The sequence below is a fragment of the Ochlerotatus camptorhynchus genome, unplaced genomic scaffold (genome assembly GCF_037179485.1).
Source record: "Ochlerotatus camptorhynchus isolate MF236.1 unplaced genomic scaffold, CSIRO-AGI_Acam_v1.1 ptg000313l, whole genome shotgun sequence".
Classification (NCBI taxonomy): domain Eukaryota; kingdom Metazoa; phylum Arthropoda; class Insecta; order Diptera; family Culicidae; genus Ochlerotatus; species Ochlerotatus camptorhynchus.
In genome coordinates this window covers 3,082,518-3,102,867 of record NW_027040801.1, presented here as the reverse complement: position 1 = coordinate 3,102,867, position 20,350 = coordinate 3,082,518, and the positions used below count along the sequence as shown (strand labels likewise).

At 42.3% G+C, this 20,350-nt stretch overlaps 1 protein-coding gene across 2 annotated transcripts in view; it reads right to left on the bottom strand.

Annotated features, from left to right (window-relative positions):
- Positions 1-20,350, bottom strand: part of LOC135707500 (GATA zinc finger domain-containing protein 1) — a 259,888-nt gene that overhangs the window by 54,918 nt on the left and 184,620 nt on the right. The gene's annotated exons all lie outside the window — the stretch shown is intronic.

Below are 20,350 nucleotides of genomic sequence, written 5' to 3'. Positions count from 1 at the left end.
CTGTGGACAATCTTCTTCTAAACAATCTTCCTGCGGACAATCCTCCTTCGAACAATCCTCCTGCGGACAATCCTCCTCCAAACAATCTTCCTGTCGACAATCATCCTGCGGACAATTCTCCTGCGGACAATCCTTCTTCGAACAATCCTCTTTCAAACAATCCTCCCGCGGACAATCCTCTTCCTTCGGATAATCTTTCTTCTCGACTCGTCGGTAGCGGACAATATTCCTGCGGACAATCCTGCTGATAATCCTCCTTCGAACAATCCTCCTCCGAACAATCTTCCTGCGGACAATTCTCCTTCGTACAATCTTCTCCCGAACAATCTTCTTGCGGGCAATCCTCCTCCGAACAATCCTTCGAACAACCTTCTCCCGAGCAAACTTCTTGTGGACAATCCTCCTTTGAACAATCTTCCTGCGGACAATCCTTATTCGAACAATCTTCCTGGGTACAATCGTTCTTCGAACAATCCTCCTGCGGACAATCCTCCTGGGGACAATCCAAATATATGATGTTCAAGGGCCCTGGAGCTAATGAACTATTAGATTAGATAATTAACTATTTTAACTAGTTCCGTTTTTTTTTTGTTAGCATCCATGCCTCTCACGCCAAAGTCACGAGTTCGAATCTCAAAATGGCGAAAAAAAAAGAAACGTGCTAAGGGATATGACACACCTCAATCTGACTGCCACGGCAGCGGGTACCGTGCTTTTTTTTTTGCTGGCGCTTTTGCTGGCAGTTGTGCTGTCTGTGTCACTTTTGACATCTGTTCTGGTACAAATTGCTGTCTTTTGCTCTAGTACCGGGTGCAACAGGTACACTAAAAAAAAACAGCTAGGGGAACCAAAAAAAAAATCGCGTGAAGGAGGTCCTTACCCTTTGGGTCCATGACGCGGCCTCTGTCTGGACACCTTATCACGCATCGCTGATCATCAGAGTCGAAAGAATTCAGAAGGTTTTTATTCAATTCGCAATTTGGGCTACAAAATGGTGAGTTGACAACCTGAAAGGAGCGGAATACCTAGCCCTGGTCCTCACAAGTTCCTACTTCACGCCTCCTCGAGTCATATGATAACAAAAGACTACCAGCTGAAACATGGACACAGCTGGTTGGCGTAGCCTGGGCAATGTTGCCAGTCCGGCAATAGCAAAGTGAAGAGGTGCGACGCGAACACTGGCGCGGTAACCATAGTACGGTGATAGAGGAAATGCTTCACCAAACCTGAGCGTCTGCTCACCATGGAGGTGCGGCTCAAAACGGCGTCTGTTCTCCATGTTAGGAGCGGCTGATCACCGTCCTAGTGCCAGCGTGGGACTCTAAACAGAGCTGTGCACGATGGTCCCCCGGCGAGACAGGGGGTTGGGGCAGGCCCAACAAGCCGCCCTGGAAAAAAACAAAGTTGCAAATACCGAAGAAAGAAATACGGATCGGAACAATCGGCACAGACCTACGCGACGAAATAAGGACTACGATTGGAAACTCGGAACATGGAACTGCAAATCGCTCGGCTTCCCGGGTTGCGATAGGTTAATCTATGACGAACTTCAACCACGCAACTTCGAAGTCGTAGCACTGCAGGAACTTTGCTGGACGGGACAAAAGGTATGGAAAAGCGGGCATCGAGCGGCTACTTTCTACCAGAGCTGTGGCACCACCAACGAGCTGGGAACCGGCTTTGTAGTGCTGGGTAAGATGCGCCAACGCGTGATTGGTTGGCAGCCGATCAACGCGAGGATGTGCAAGTTGAGGATTAAGGGCCGTTTCTTCAACTACAGCATCATCAACGTGCACTGCCCACACGAAGGGAGACCCGACGACGAGAAAGAAGCGTTCTATGCGCAGCTGGAGCAGGTGTACGACGGCTGTTCGCAACGGGACGTCAAAATCGTCATCGGCGACATGAACGCTCAGGTAGGACGGGAGGCAATGTATAGACCGGCAATCGGGCCAAACAGCCTGCATGCCGTATCGAACGACAACGGCCAACGATGCGTGAACTTTGCAGCCTCCCGGGGTATGGTAGTTCGAAGTACCTTTTTCCCCCGCAAGGATATCCACAAAGCCACCTGGAGATCACCTGACCAACACACAGAAAACCAAATCGATCACGTTCTAATCGACGGGAAATTCTTCTCCGACATTATCAACGTCCGCACGTACCGCAGTGCGAACATAGATTCGGACCACTACCTAGTTGCAGTATGCATGCGCTCAAAACTCTCGACGGTGCATAACACACGTCGAAGTCGAACGCCACGACCCAACATTGAGCAACTACGGGACACCGGAGTTGCCCAGGACTACGCGCAGCAGCTGGAAGTTGCACTACCCACGGAAGAGCAGCTTGGCGCAGCTTCTCTTGAAGATGGCTGGAGGGACATCCGTTCAGCCATAGGTAGTACTGCTGTAGCGGCACTAGGTACTGCAATCCCGGACCGAAGAAATGACTGGTTTGACGGCGAATGCAAACTGTTAGTAGAGGAGAAGAATGCAGCACGGGCGAGAATGCTGCAACACCGCACGAGATTGAATGTGGAGCGATACAGACAAGCGCGGAACAGACAAAACTCGGTTTTCCGAAGGAAGAAGCGTCAGCAGGAAGATCGAGATCGCGAGGCGATGGAAAATCTGTACCGCGTAAATGACACACGGAAGTTCTACGAGAAGCTAAATAGTTCGCGCAAAGGCTACGTGCCGCAAGCCGATATGTGCAAGGACTTGGACGGTAACCTTCTCACGAACGAGTGTGAGGTGATTGAGAGGTGGAAGCAGTACTATGACGAGCACCTCAACGGTGAAGCAGCAGAAAACGAAGGTGGCACGGCAACAGACCTTGGAGCACGCGCAGAAGACGACAGGCTACCGGCCCCTGATCTTCAAGAAGTTGAGGAGGAGATCGGTCGGCTGAAGAACAACAAAGCAACTGGTGTAGATCAACTACCAAGTGAGCTATTGAAATACGGTGGTGAAGCACTGGCTAGAGCGCTGCACTGGGTAATTGCCAAGATTTGGGAGGAGGAGATATTACCGGAGGAGTGGATGGAAGGTGTCGTATGCCCAATCTACAAAAAGGGCGACAAGTTGGATTGCTGCAACTACCGCGCGATCACACTGCTGAGCACCGCCTACAAGGTACTCTCCCAAATTCTATGCCGCCGTCTGTCACCATATGCAAGAGAGTTCGTGGGGCAATACCAGGCGGGATTCATGGGTGCCCGCGCTACCACGGACCAAATTTTCGCGATTCGGCAGGTTCTGCAGAAATGCCGCGAATACAACGTGCCCACACATCATTTGTTCATCGATTTCAAATCCGCATACGACACAATCGATCGAGATCAGCTATGGCAGATTATGCACGAGTACGGATTTCCGGATAAACTGACGCGATTGGTCAAGGCGACGATGGATCGAGTGACGTGCGTTGTTCGAGTATCGGGGACACTCTCGAGTCCCTTTGAATCTCGAAGGGGGTTACGGCAGGGTGATGGACTTTCGTGTCTGCTGTTCAACATCGCGTTAGAAGGTGTGATCAGAAGAGCTGGGATAGACACGAGTGGCACGATATTCAGGAAGTCCATCCAGCTCCTTGGTTTCGCCGATGACATTGACATTATGGCACGGAACTTTGAGATGATGGCGGAAACGTACATCAGACTGAAGGCTGAAGCTAGACGGATTGGACTTGCCATCAACGCATCAAAGACAAAATATATGAAAGCAAGAGGTTCTAGGGAAGACAATGTTAGCCTCCCACCCCGAGTTCAGATTGACGGTGACGAAATCGAGGTGGTCGATGAGTTCGTGTATTTGGGCTCACTGGTGACCGCCGAAAATGATACCAGCAGAGAAATTCAAAGACGCATTATGGCAGGGAATCGTGCCTACTTTGGACTCCGGAGGACGCTCCGGTCGAATAAAATTCGCCGCCGCACGAAGTTGACTGTCTACAAGACGCTGATTAGACCGGTGGTCCTTTACGGCCACGAGACCTGGACTATGCTCGTGGAGGACCAACGCGCCCTTGGTGTTTTCGAACGGAAGGTGTTGCGTACCATCTACGGTGGAGTGCAGATGGATGACGGAACGTGGAGGAGGCGAATGAACCACGAATTGCACCAGCTGCTGGGAGAACCATCCATCGTCCACATTGCAAAAATTGGGCGACTACGGTGGGCTGGGCACGTCGTAAGAATGCCGCACGACGACCCAGTGAAAATGGTTCTAGAAAGCGACCCAACAGGAACAAGAAGAAGAGGCGCGCAGCGGGCAAGGTGGATCGACCAAGTAGAAGGCGACCTGCGGACCCTTCGCAGACTACGAGGCTGGCGAACTGTGGCCATGGATCGAGTAGAGTGGAGACGACTTCTTCGGACAGCAGAGGACAACAAGGCCTTAGCCTGATTGGTAAGGTAAGTTATTCAATTCGCACTGCGCAACCTTCCATGGAACGACCCGCTAAATCTGCCTGACTACACTGCACGCTGTATGATGATTGATTTGGAAACCTTACGTGCTAGGCGCACAAACATTCAGCAACTAGTTATTTTCGACTTACTGCGTGGCAACATTGATTGTCCTCAACTACTACAGGATGTCCCTCTATACGTTCCACCCCGACAGTTGAGGAGCTCACAACTTGTCGCTGTGCCGGATCACCGGACTGGTTACGGTTTCAACAATCCATTCGACGCTTGTCTGCGAGCTTTTAACGATACTTAACGAGGATTTCGATTTTGTGATTAGCAAAAGTACTTTTAAAAATTGGATTAAGAATGTTAGGTAAATTAGTCTGTACGATTTTTATTTTTTTATCGAAGATGAAACAACAAATAAAATATAAGAAACAAATAAAATCTCTCTCCTATTCCTTTACAAAAATCAAAACGTAATTATTTTTTTCGGAGCCGTGAACTTCCTCTTAACTGGATATCTGTGTGTGTGAGTTTGTGTCTTCACGACAGCTGACCAGAGTTCAACAGTGGACGACGTAGGAAAAATTCAAGTCTGCATTATCGATCGATTTTCATTAGCACCAGCAATGTCTAGAACTCAACACATAACTTGCTGCCATATATAAATTGAAATTGTTCATAATGAGAGAGAGAAGGATTAGTATTTTCCGTTTAATTCCACTACTTTACTACATCATGGCAACCAAGCCGTCGGAGCCAAATAAATTCATCGGATTGAAGAAAACCATCGCATCGCTTCACAAGGACGTAGCATTTCTGAAGAAATGCCAAAAATATAAGGTTATACCTATAAGCCCTAGGATTAAGGTACGGACACCCACCCCACCCAGCGTAGTAAAGAGGATGGAAGCAGAGTTCATCAAGGATAGCATCAGACGGCTATATTGCAAACTGGACATAAAGGTTTTGGAATGTTATTATCTACATCTCAAATTGGCCAAGGAGTATGCAATTAAATTCCAGGAGTTTCTGTCTAGGGCCAAGGTAGCAGAGGAGTGCGAATCGGACAGAAAGCGGAAGCTGCAGGATAGGAAGCTAAGCAGACTAGGACAGAAGTCTCAACGGAGACGGACGACACACCGAACGGGTGAGCAGATCTCATCAACCATCATCACGACGCCGAGGGTTCACTCCATTGATGGGTTGGTTGTCAACCGATCGACGACCGCATTCACGGAAGAACAATTGACACACCTCAACAAGGGGCTAGGATACGCGGTTACAACCAAGCCAGACGTGGAGCAGATCATCATTGACGTAGAAACAGCGATTACCAAGACGCTTCCAACAACATCGAACATAATCAAGGACGGACAGGAACAAAGTCGCGCCAACGAAAAAGAAATTCGGATTGTAAAGGAGCTAAAAAGTAAAGCAGTATACTACGTGAAGGCAGACAAGGGAAACGCGGTCGTTATCATGGTCAAGGACGATTACGATAATCAGATGACAACGAAGATTAACAACGGACCGTATAGACAACTTCGAGTAGACCCCTTACAGAACATAGTGAAACGCGTGGAGAAAGCACTGAAGGAGTGCAAATCGATATTAGGAGATGGAGCAGGTCGTTTACCGGAACCCAATCCCATTCTACCCAGGATCAAAGGTCTCCCCAAAGTCCACAAACCAGGAAATGAAATGCGAGAGATCGTGTCTGCAGTTGGTTCCCCCACCAACAAACTAGCGAAGTGGCTAGTCAAAGAGTTCCAGAGTATGCCGAATCAGTTCCAGAGTAAAGCAATTAGTAACACCCAGGAGTTCGCCCAGCAACTACAATCTTCAGGAGACATCAACGAGGACGAGATTATGGTATCTTTCGACGTCACAGCTCTTTTTCCCAGCGTACCGGTCAAGGAAGCGATCAACCATCTCGAGGACTGGTTATTAACACAACGAGAGGATGCAGCATGGAGAAACAAGGTTCGGACGTACCTTAAGCTGACCCGCCTTTGCATGGAAGAGAACTATTTCTTTTTCCGAGGTAACTTCTACAAGCAGACGAAAAGAGCCCCAATGGGAAACCCCCTATCCCCCTTCTTGTGTGAACTGTTCATGGCCAACTTGGAGACAATCCTGAAGCAGAAAGGACTATTACCAAACCGTTAGTGGAGGTTTGTTGACGATATCTTCTGTGTAGTTAAACGGGAAGCCCTTCCACAAATTTTAGATGAGATCAACAGAATTCACAAGGATATCAAATACTCACAAGGTAGAAAAATACGGGAAACTCGCATTTCTCGATCTTCTAGTCATCAGGGAATCGTCATCATCTTCCTCGCTTGAATCCGAAATTTACAGGAAACCAACAAGCACCAAAAGAGTTATCCCCTATACTTCCAACCATCCATTTCAGCAGAAAATGGCCGCCTTCCACCACATGATTCATCGAATGCAGACTCTTCCACTCAGCGATACAGGAAAGGTTAAGGAATTACAGTACATCTTCGAAACAGCAAGGCTCAACGGATACAAGGAGACCACAATCCAGGCAATCATCGATAAAAAAGCGAGAATTCTACAAAGGAGATTATTTACAACCCTCACCACCATTGAACGAGTGTCCGTTCCATGTGATCAAGATATTACTTGTAAGCTAAGACCACAGTTAAAACAATTCGGATTAGATTTAGTTTTCACCAGTAGACATAACCAGTTGAAATCATTGTTAGGATCCACTAAAGACCCAGTTAATGTTTTAGGTAAAGCAGGTGCTTATAAAATAAGCTGTAATCATTGTAACAAAGTATATTTAGGACAAACCAAGAGAACTTTAGCAACTAGATTTAAAGAACATATAGCGGAGGTTAATAAGGCCAAAAAGCAAGAGGAAAAAGGCCTAACATACGATTTCAAATCAAAGGTTGCAGAACACATCTTCACAGAGGACCACCAACTATCGACGGAGGATGTTGCAAAAAGCCTCGAGATCAACAAACAACGTAATTCAACTTTACTCAACAGGGATCAAGGAAACGGACACACATGGCTTTTCAAGTTACTACCTAGGACACATCAACGAGTAAGCAGCGGAGTACCTGTTCCTATAGAAAATTAAATTTATGTTTACCTAGTTTCTAAGTGAAAATGTACCTGTGTTAATATATATTCGGTAAATGCGATGTTTTTCTTCAGTCGAGTATTAGTACAAGACATTGAAGAAGTCTGCACATTGTAGACGAAATACACGTATCTGTCAAGGATAAGCAAATAAAGTAGTGGAATTAAATGGAAAATACTAATCCTTCTCTCTCTCATTATTCAGGTATTGCACTTCAATCATGTCGAAAATCTCATGTAATTTTTATGGCCACAAAAATAAACAAATGCAGTAAAAGCAGCGTAATGTCAGTTGTAATATTGTAATATTGTCCTTTTTGGCAAGTAATATTGAACCATATTTTTGTCACGATTGAAGTGCATTCACTTCGATGTGATATTAACATTATTTTTTACTGTGTAATTTAGTGTAAAATACGAAATAAAAAAATGAGATGAAACGTAAAAAACCTCAAAATATTCATGTCCGATGTATGATTTTTTTTTAACTTATGAAAAATGCAAATTTTTGGAAGATACTATGGATTCTATTTCTACGCGATTTTCTTCTACGTTATTTTTTCGAGTTTACGCTGAAATTAAGTCAATACGAATAGTTGAATTTCTGCTCCTACCTTTAAAAGTAGAACTATAATGTTATAAAAATAACTTTGCTTAATTCAATCGTGATGGAACATTTTTTTAGCACTTACAATTATTGACAACATCAGGTTTCAATTCACAAAAGTACATATTTTTTATGCTCACATGCAACATGATTATTTACCGCGAATGTTACTGTGGAGTATAAAACCGGATTCCACGGATTTCCCGGAACCGATGCCAATGTGCCCATATGTATGTCATCAGATACATTACAATCTGATTTCATTGATCATAGCTGGTCATTTTGGCATAATATGATATCATAACCTCAATGTAATTATATTCCAACAAACCGTTCGCCGGAATTCACAGATCCTCGTTCCGGAACCGATGCCAAACTGGCCAAACTCATCTCAAATCATCTTCATTCACTTGATTCTACCTATTTCACATGCCACAAGATATTTTCGCTTGAGATATTACTTTATCCTACAGAACCGATTTCTGGGACTCCCGGAACCGATAATATCGTAGCCATACGTTATGGAAATACCTAAATTCAGTCTCACCAATCATATTTCATCTATCTCATATCATTTGCTGCACCAGACAACCGATGAAAATTTAAAACATTTGGTCAAACTGGTTAAAAAAGTTCAAAAAAATAAACATATTTTCATATCTTAAGAACGAGGAGCGTTCTAAGGGGGTGGTACCTACGACAAAAGTTAGTTCAACTATTTTCCTTGAATAAAAATCCAAGTTCATGAAAATCGGATGAGGCATTGCCGAGAACAAGTTTGTTGAAAAAAACTCGTTCGTCCTGGTACTTTACGGGTTAAGGCCAACTGATTTGTCGTCTTATCGCATTTTTTGCTATTACGGCAGTTTTAACAGGTTTTTCAGTTTTACAACATCTGTATTCAGTATTGGTTCGTAGCGAAGTTATTAAAAAAAATCAAAGTGGGTGGCAATCGACAACAGTTTGAGAACCGCTGGAATAAATTAGATTATTATTTTACTCTCAACAAGGTTTAATAATCACAGCAATGAAGAAGCATCTTAGTACGGAAATTTTAGACTTGTACATATCCAATTTCAACATCTCTAATGTCCAGCAAACTCTTAATGAACATCAGAAAAGATCCTATTGGTCGATTCTCTTCATTGACTTACTGTTTTAATCACCGCAGCCATTTAAAGACATTTGGCTATTTTCGACTTGCTGTTCGATGATTGATTCATACAAAACCAACTTATTTGTTTGTAAAATAAGTTTCGAACGTTATAAAGAATATGAGCGTTTATCACCACCTACTAATATGACAGAGGGAGAATGTATGTGTTTGCTAATATTTATTCTACAAACGATTTTTCCGGGCATATTGCAACATATTGCAACCTATTAGACGTCCTGCAATAGCCTGATAACATTGATTGAACCTGAATTTAAATTTTAACTAAACACCAACCAACTATTCTGAGAACTCGAATAAGCTTTAATGAATAGATACGCTTGGTTATCATTTGTATAAGGTTAGTAGTCCTTACCAGCAATATTAAAGCTTGTATCTCTTATAAAACTTATGGTAGCTATAGATTTGAGATACATAATCCATACCAAAAAAAAAAAAAACAACAACTTATGTCAATAAATACTTTCCGCATTCTCTTAAAAACTAACCATTCTCGCTATCACTTGGAAACGGAGACGGAAGCCATGAACCGTTTTCCTGTTGGGAGCAGCCATATCCGATAAAACACACATTCTTCCGAAACCTATTACATACCATCATGATGATGCAGTTTTGACTACATCCATACGTTTGCGTTCTGATTCTGGCGTTTTGTAACGACGACGACGACGACGACAACAACAACAATGCGCGGCCCACAAACAAGACGACGGTGGGCTATAAAAGAGAACGAAACGTGCGCTCCCATAAGCATAATTTTATGTGCAGAAAAGGCACATATTCCTGGTCGCATATTCTCTCTATCGCATACGTTGCACGCCTGTTTCTGTTTGGTTGTTGAGAATGAGTCTCATCCCAACCGCCAGAGGAAGCTCTGACAATCATATGATAATGCTCACCTAGTGAGTCGTACTGTTCTACTTCAAATGTGTATGTGATCTAGCTAGATCATTTGGGAACCGTTGCATCGCAGATGCATAATGTTACATGTGTGGTGCCTACATGCTCGACTATCTCTTTCCAACTGCAGAATGTTGAGCGCGAAATTCGATCATCCCGAACGTTTTGCGTCTTGGATTGCATTTAGTGTTTGCATATGGGGTTCCTTCTTGATGGTGTATTGTCGTTCGCTCTTTCTCTTGAACGCGTGTGTCGATCGGCGAAGGCATAGTGGGATGCGGTGGGTCAAAATTATGATATTATGTTTTTTAAACTATTATTTCTAGATGAAAATTGCATTTCCCCTCTGCATTGATCGATTGTCTTCATCGACTTTATAGTTGTCTTTTTAAGAAAAAACCTGAATTTATTCACATATGGTGAGATCTGACCCTTCTTATAGTCAAAGACACTCGATTAGGCTGTATTTGCTCTTGTTTTTGAATTTGGATGTTATTTGATATGTCGCATGATAGGTTTTGGTCCTAGTCGGAAACTGGCCACTTCCTCGGGGGTAACCGCAACGTGGCAAAATGTGGCCAATGTGATCCTGGGCACTCGGTTTCACTTTCATTGATCTTGTTTGTGAATTCTGATGGGATTTGATGAGTCGCATGATGGGTTTCGGTCCTGATCGGTAACTGGCCACTTCCTTGGGAGCAGAGCTAGTAAATATCACGTCATATGACGATAAGAAAACAGGTCCTCTCACTTTCACGAGACGAAACTACCTATCATTAGCTTTTTTGTCATTTTTCAATGATCAAGCACTCATGAGAATAGTTCTTATGTGCTTTTGCCATCAACATTTCTAACTGATTTAGATGAATTTAAGCAAACAACCGTATGTAATCGGTAAAGCGAATACATTATTAAGATTTCCTCGGTACAAGTAACTTAAATGACATTAAATGAGCTAGTAATTACGATGATCACAACACTGTCACGTTCTGTCATGACAAAAAATTCGATGAGATTTTGAAGAAAATCTCTATCATCGTTTTCTGATCCAATGATAGTGACAGATTTTTTTTTTTTTTTAATTCTTTATTTAAGAGATTTTTAGCCTTAGGCTAGTTCATCTCTACGATAGTGACAGAAGTATCTCTGTAAATATCGCGTGAGACCTTTCACTGAAAATGACATTTGCTTGGGAGTACGCGGAACATGGCAGGATGTATGCAATGTGGTTCAGGGCACTATTTATGGCCATCAGTGAGCTTGTTTTTGAGTTTCCTTGTGATTTGAGGTGTCGCATGATGGGGTTTAGTCAAGTCAGGCCACTTCCTCGGGGTACCCGGAACATGGTCGTATGTTTCCAATGTGGTCCTCAGTACCCGGTATAGGTATTTTTGTTGAATTCTCATGTGATTCGAAGTGTTGCATGATGGGTTTGCACGTTTTAGGTAACCTCCACTCTCGGAACCCATACGGAACCCGGTTGACCGATTCCAGAAATATTCAATATCTTTCATTTGGTGGTTGTTGCGTCCAATTCAGTTTAGTGGTTGTTGCGTCCAATTCAGTTTAGTGGTTGTTGAGAAACACGAATTACTTTTCTGATGAATGTGGGCGTCTTAGTGGAATACCTGTATAATGAGAGAGAGAAGGATTAGTAATTTCCATTTAATTCCACTACCTTATTTGCTTATCCTTGACAGATACGCGTATTTCGTCTACAATGTGCAGACTTCTTCAGTGTCTTGTACTAATACTCGACTTTAGTACAAGACACTGAAGAAGTCTGCACATTGTAGACGAAATACGCGTATCTGTCAAGGATAAGCAAATAAGGTAGTGGAATTAAATGGAAATTACTAATCCTTCACTCACTCCCCGAGCATAGTCGGTTAACAAAATGAAAGCAAATCGATATTAAAGTGTGCAGTTCCTATCATAATGAAAACTCATTTTGATATCAAATGTCGCGACATAAGTCTGATATCATATTGTGCTTTCATTATGTAGTCAAGACGTTTTAAATGAAAGCAACTTAACTTGAAGTTCTACTGTTTACGTCTTGTTTAAAATTTAATTGAAGTTCATCTGTCGTTGAACTAATGATTATTGTTTATTTGTTTTGTTTAACACATTTTAGGTCATTTGTGACTTGCCCGGGGTGAGATTTGAGCCCTAGTCTTTCAGCGTGAGAAGCATGAATGCTAACCATTTACTCCAGGCCCGTATTCAGTTAAACATTATGAATGCAAAATCAGTAATCAAATTGATTTCATTGAAAGCAGGATTAGTTTTCCGTTTGATTCAACAGTGTAAAATTTTGCTCTCATTTTTGCTGTGTTAACCGTTAAGTCAACCAAAATGAGATCAACTGGAGTATTCAAAATAAGTTACATCATAACAGCAAATTTTGATTTCAATTTGATCTCCAGCTTTGCTCGGGTCATTATACGAATTACTTTATTTCGCGCCAGTTGGGAGGCCATCGCCGAAGCGCTGCATACATTGCGATTCCCAGGCTACCTGTGCAAGATCCTGAGGAGTTACTTCCATAATCGGGTTCTGGTCTGCGAGACAGACATGGGACAGGGGTCGGATTACGAGCACATCGGGAGTTTCACAATGCTGCATCCTTGGTCAAACGCTCTGAAACGGGATGTACAACGGCGTGCTACCGCTGAAGCTGCCCAAAGGAGTTGAGATCGTTGGCTCTGCGGACGTCATCGTCTTGACGGTAACATGCGAAATGCTGGAAGAGGTGGAAATGTTGGCGACATGATTGGTAACTGGATGCAAGGAGCGAAACTGCAGATAGCCCACCACAAAACGAAAGTGCTATTGGTCAGTAACTGCAAAGTGGTGCAGTGGGCAGAAATCAGCTGGAAATGTGAGAGCGGAGTTGTTGGCTAAGTGGCAACAGGAGTAGAACACGGCCGAGAACGATAGATTAATACCGAATCTTTCGACCTGGGTGAACAGAAATCATCTTTCACCTAGCGCAGTTCCTGTCTAAACACGGCTGCTTCAGGAAGTATCTGCATCGGTTCGGACACGCAGCATCACCCCTCTGTCCGGAGTGTGGCAACGTGGACGAAACGCAGGAGCATGTGGTCTCCGACTGTCCAATGTTCGAGGCAATGCGAAGGGAGATGCCCGTCCTTAACGTGGAGAATGTCGTCGATGATATGTATTGAGAAGATGGCACTTGGAATACAGTCAACAGAGCAGTCACGCAGTGCATGAGCACAAAACCAAAGCAAAAATGCCCATACTTGATGGTGTTGCTAGAAGTGGGCGGAAGTAGGCTTTTATTCGCGAAAAATCGGTGGTTGAAGTCAATGTTTACGCTATTTCAAAACTACCCAAAAATGGGTTGAGTCCAACCAGTTCGGGGGCTCAGTTGATAAATGCGCAGTTATAAAGCAAGACTGAATAAAGCATGCTGGCGGTGGTTAAGTTTATTTGGGCCATTCGTGACTTGTCCGTGTGTAAGATTTGAACTTGTGACGTTGGCGTAAGAAGTTTCGAATAGTCCATTTCAAGAGCTCGCATAATTTTAATATAAGAATGTATAACTGCATGTACACGCAATTCAGTGCCCTCTAATTGATACTGGAGTATGGGTAAAACTTTTCTTCAACCAGCATGCCATAAAACTTAAAAATACTAACAGGGAAGAGTGCCATTCATAAAGTGCCATCAGTTCATACTGTTAGCTATCGATATCTGAGACGTGAAATACTTTCGCCAACGAGAGTTGCACCCAGACCCAGATAAACCAAACTCCTAATCACTATTCTATCCCACCATGCTTTTTCTTTTTTTTTCATTTTCATCATATTATATGTAAGGTAAAAAACCCATGCAGATCCTGCAATTTTCCATACATTCATAGAACATCCCTGAAAATTCTGGAATTTTCCTGAAGTTCTTGGCACTTTTCGTGGATTTCTCTGGACTGCCTCGAAGTTTTCAGGACTTTCTAGAGATTCTCTTGACTCTCCTGAAGTTCACTGCACTTTTTTGAAGTCCTCAGAACAATTTTCCTAAAGTAAATGGAACTGTTTGATTTTGAGAAATTACCCGAATACGGGTACGGAACTTCCCTTAAAGTATATTTAGACTTTCCTGAACTACTCTGGACTTCCCAAAAGTCTGAAGTTTATAAAAGTTCCCAGAAATTCTCGAAACTTCATTAAAATGACAGTGATTTCCCTGAAGCTAACCACATATTCTCAAATTTTCCCTGAACAGGGTGGCCAGTGAATTTTCATTTTGAAATTCCCGGTTTTTTCCCGGTTTTCCCGGTTGAAAGGACAAAAAATGTGATTTAAGAAGATTCCCAAGATTCTGGGGCTTTAAAATTTGAGAAGTGTCTGAAACCAGAACTTTTTTTTCAAAATTTGTGATTAATAACATCCTTCGTGATGCAAGATTTGCAATAAAAACAATTGAAATGTGAGATTTTGAAAATTTTTCAAGATCACAGATATGAAAAATTAAATAAGTATCATACTTATGAGTCGTGGAGTCATAATTGTCACGCTCTGAGACTTGGAAGCATTTTAAGGGTTATAACAAATTACAGAACAATCTTTATAATCTAGCGGATAAACCCTGGAATTTTTAGTAAATTTTAAAAGAATTTAAATTGTTGATTTCAAACAAATATTGAGAAAGATTCCCACACAGTTTTCGAAGGAAAAGTTTTGAGGAGATTTCCAGAATTTTTCTGAAATGAAAACCCTAGTAATTGTTAGATGAATTTGGAAGGATTTCTGTGGAGGAGAATGCAAATTCTAAATTAAATTGTTAGATAATTTTAGAAGATTTAAAAAGGAGTTGTCAAAAACAAAACATTGCGGAAAATTCCTACGTGATTCTGATGAGATTTGTATGGGTATCGTGAAGAAAATTAGAGATGAATTTTAAGAAGAGTTCCAAGAGAATTATGATCAGAATTCAACAAGAAACAGAGTTCTTAGATTGTGCTGGCAATAATTTCAAACCTAATGCGAAAGATTCATCACAGAACTCCAACAAAATGTATTGCAAAAAATTCTGAGAATTAAAAAGAAATTCTTTAAAATACTCCAAGGGGTTTCTAGATAAAATTTCAAAAGATTTCTGCTGTTTTGAGTTAAAATAATTTTTTGAAAATATTTTCAAAAGAATCAAAGTCTCCGGAAAGGCTTAAGGGAATTCTAAGAAGCATTCCAATTAAATTCTTAGAAGGGGTTCAACGGCAATTATTACGCGGAGTGTCTTCTTGTTTATTTCAGAACAATTTCAAGATAATTCAGAGCAGAATTCCAAGTTAATTCTGGAATTCATGTCATGAGAATTTTGAACAACGAAAAATTAAACCCCCGGAAAAGAATAATCCAGTTTCCGTTTTTACAAATATTTGTTTCGAAAGTCCAGTTCTTTTGTTACATCTGAAATTGAGACGACAAAAATCAATTTTCAATATTGCTGAGTGATTAAATTCTAAAAACAATAACACGGGAAACTGAAGAAAATTATGCAGCAAATAGAGCAAGACATTCATTTGGTAAAGGATAACTCTGTTTTAATGATTTATTCTCAAATTCTGTATGTTCTTATGGTATGGTTAATTTATTTTCCCGGTTCTTTCACCGAATTTCCGGGTTTTTCCCGGTTTTCCTGGTTACTTTTCAAATTCCCGAATATTTCCCGGTATTCCCGGTTTTCCCGGTTTGCTGGCCGCCCTGCCTGAAGTTCTCGGAACTTTCTTAGAATTCTTGAAATTCTTCTGAAGCTCTTTGTACTGCAAATACTATGAAGTACAAATTTTATGAATTGAAGTTTTCTGGGCTAGATAATTTGGAAGCATCTCAAAATTTCCCGATATTTTCCTGAACATATTGGAACTGCACTCATCTTTTTTTAAACTTCCCCCAACTCTGCAAACTGCTCCGAAGCTTACGCAACTTCTTTTAAAATGTCCCACACTTTTTCCTGATGTTCATAAAACATTCTTAATGATCTCGAAGTTTTCCTGAAGTTCTCGGATCTCTTTTTAAGTTTACTGAACTCCTAGGTTCTTGAATATTTCCTGAAAATTCATAGCTTCGCTGGAGTTCTTTGAACTGCTCTCAAATTTTTAGAACTTTTTTAAAGTTGCCGTTACTTTCCTGAAATTAAAGTGTAATAATTTATAAAGTTCTTAGATCTTCAATGAAGGTCTTTAAATGTTCTTCAAATTGAACTGCTATAAATTGTCGGATCTAATTCTTCAACATCTTCGAACTACCGTAAGTGGGGGTGAAATAAGCCAAAAAATCTATCCAATTTTTCGTTCCCTACCTTACAACATTTACATTTTAGCAAGGAAAACAATTTTTACTGTAAGGAAAACAATGTTAAGCATGTGAATATAGTCATCAATGATATATTTACCACTGTCATGGAAATTTTTGATTGAACTTAATAGCACAGTTTACTAAAATTAAATAATAATTAAACCAATGTAAAACCCTAACGTATGCATTAAAAATATGGACTGATTTTAGCGATTTTTCATGCGATTACCCTACGACCTGGTGGTTAATCTACCTATGAATCACCAATCTTCGCAACCCTGTTGTGTACAGAAAAAAAAAATTACAGCGTTATCAGTTGATTTGCAGCAGCCATGGCGAAAATAGTCAAGCAACTACGCTCGATGGTTTGTTCGTACTGACAGCTCCACCCCGGAGTGAAGAAGTTGGACATCGTGAGGCACTTCGTGTCCGCCAGATGTAACCGATCCGGCATTTACAACATCCTCTCCCTTCCGGAGAAAGGCAAGAGCGTCGAACGGAAACCTGGTGGTGCTGCAGGATCGTAAAGTACAGCTGAAGCTGAAGAGGAAGACCGAGGGCAAGATGGCCTCATCGTTCCGCGCCTTGGGCCGGGGGGTCGGAGCAACTGGCCAAACGGTGAAGAAGTACCTGGACAAGATGGACATTGTTATGCAGAAGCGTCAGTCGAGGCAGGCCGTGTCTGAGCAGCAGGCAATCACCCAGAAGGAGCGGCTGAAGGTGCTGGTGAAAACACATCTTTCCGGCGAAACGCAACGTCGTGACCAACCGTGACCGCCAACCCTCCCAACGTCCCCCAGCTGCGACCGGTAGAAATTGTTTGGGCGAACCTCAAACGGAGGATCTATTACAATAATTTCTTGGCCAAAACGGAGGAGCAGCTGAAAAAGTATAAGGGTCTCTGCCTTGGGGTACGAGCGGAAGGTTGACGTAGGACCGCTAGTGAACGGAACAAATATGTTGAGCATTTAGTTCTTTAATTAATCGATAATCTATTATCTTAACTCTTTCGGTTTTTGAATTGTTGGCACTGAAAAGAACCGGTTGTTTTTCAAATGGTGGCCCTGAGAAGGGCCGGTATTTTATTTTTCTGGTGTCCTTTTGATCGTTTGGGACAACTAACGTGTAGCTGATGAAAAAATAGTGATTATTGATACCTGTAATTTTAAAAGTTTGTTTGTGACTTACTATTACTACTTACCTACCGTATGCGTGATAATGTTTGCACCATTGAGCAATGTCAAAATTAAAAAAAATCTCAAAAATTTCGTTTTCCAGTTTTTTTTTATTTATTCAAAGGGGCTTAAACATCGATCGAATTTCCTCTTGCTGCAATTATGGCCTCCACACGCTTCCGGAATGCACGGCAGGTTCTAAAAATGTAGTCTGGAACCATTTTTCTCCAGGTACGGGTCAATGTTTGTCTGAGGCTTGCTGTACTCGGGTGGCGTTTAGAACAGGCCTTGGCCTTCATGATGCGCCATATTGAGTAATCCAGCGGATTAAGATCGGGGCTGGATGGCGGCCACATATCCTTCGCCCAGAACGGAACCACCTGCAACCACTTCTGAGTGCGGTTCGATGTGTGGCACGGAGCCCCATCTTGTTGAAATACAACATTTGGCTTCGGACCGTACGGTTCTTTGATCCACAGAAGAACATACTTACTTAAAATCCCGATGTAGACCTCCGTGTTGACCTTGTCACCTTCTGGAATGAACACCGGGTCCATTTTTTTGCCATCGGAAGCCACCAATCCAAACACCATAACGCTAGCAGGATGCTTGGTCAGATACACGTTCTTGTGCTCGTCGGCCAAATCTCTTATTGAAAGAGAACTAATATACCGGTCGGTTCTGGAATTTGACCGACGGTAAACATGCTCTCGTCAGTGAACAGGATTACCGAAGTTTTTCGCTTAAGGAAGTTCAAGATTTTCTTGCATCGTTCGACTCGTAGCTTCCGGATGCGGTTGGTAATCATGTGAGTTTTTTTTTCCGTGCCCTCGACTTCACCCCGCTATCTTCCTTTACGATCTTCCGTGCCGTAAAGTCACTGATCCCGTGTTCCTTTGCCATTTTCCTTATTGAACGCACTGGATTCACCCGAATCTTCCTTTTGATAGCAGCGATAACCCTCGGAACCCGAGCTGACCTCGAACGACCTGTGGCCACCTTCGCGGATAGTTGTCCTTTCTTTTCTCGGTCTAAAACCCTTTTGACGGTCCACCGGGACACTCTCACGGCGATTGAAATGTCTTTTTGCGACATTTGCGCGTGGGACAAATCGCGAATACGCCACTTCGTCACCCAGACAACCAGAAGTCGTATAATAATGTACAGACAGTATCGTAAATTGCTACAGTTTTAGTCAAAATCGCATATAAGAATGGCATACCTCGCATTATGTTTAAGTTAAATCGTATAGAATGCAAATTTCCGACCAATATGCGATGACTCATTTTTCCATCGTACTGTATCACAAATTAAATCGGATTACATCGTAAGACTTTTCAAAATGAATTTGTTATTACAGATTAAATCGTATATGATGTTAAATCAACTCGTTTAAAATTAAATTAAAATATGCACGTATATGGCCTCCACTTTTGTACGTATAAGCCATTTCTTTGCATTATATACGAATTGTTTGTTTGTATATATGTTTGTATATCACGAAAACAACTTTGAATATACGTGCATTCTGGTTGTCTGGGCATGGTGCAACTGTCAAACTAAGTAAATCATTTTCTTTTATACACAGCCTACTACGGTATGAGCTATAGGTTACGTGCATGCAAAGAAAACCAAGGCATTGTATGCACAGGTGAAACGGGAACCTTATTTGTACGATGGTGCAAACATTATCAAGCATACGGTATAATGAATCTCCCTAAAAATCTATGATTTCCTTTACAATTCTCTAGACTTTCTTTCGGAGATTTCAGAACTTCTTAAAAACTCTAACAATTTTCATGAAATTAATGAAACAGTCTTGATGTTTTCTGATCTTCACTGAAGTCCCCGCTTGTTTTTTTAAGTTTTCCAATCTGTCTTTAAAAACACGGAACTTCCCCTAAAATGTCCTCATATTTTCATAATGTTCATGTAACTTCGTTAACGTTTTCAAAATTTCCATGAACCTCTCAAAGCCTTGCTGAAGTTTTCCATAAAAGTTCCAGCAATTTACAATAAATTAATTGAACTGTCCTAAGGTTCCCCGATCTGTCCTGATTTTCTCGGATCTTCCCTGAAGTTATTGGTTCTTCTGCTTATAGGCTTTTTACGCTTCTGTAGCGAGCGTTTTGCAGGCTCTTAACTTAGTTACTTACCTTACCAATCAGGCTAAGGCCTTGTTGTCCTCTGCTGTCCGAAGAAGTCGTCTCCACTCTACTCGCTCCATGGCCACACTTCGCCTGCCTCGTAGTCTGCGAAGGGTCCACAGGTCGCCTTCTACTCGGTCGATCCACCTTGCCCGCTGCGCGCCTCTTGTCGTGCGGCATTCTTACGACGTGCCCAGCCCACCGTAGTCGCCCAATTTTTGCAATGTGGACGATGGATGGTTCTCCCAGCAGCTGGTGCAATTCGTGGTTCATTCGCCTCCTCCACGTTCCGTCATCCAGCTGCACTCCACCGTAGATGGTACGCAACACCTTCCGTTCGAAAACACCAAAGGCGCGTTGCTTCTCCACGAGCATAGTCCAGATTTCGTGGCCGTAGAGGACCACCGGTCTAATCAGCGTCTTGTAGATAGTCAACTTCGTGCGGTGGCGAATTTTATTCGATTGGAGCGTCCTCCGGAATCCA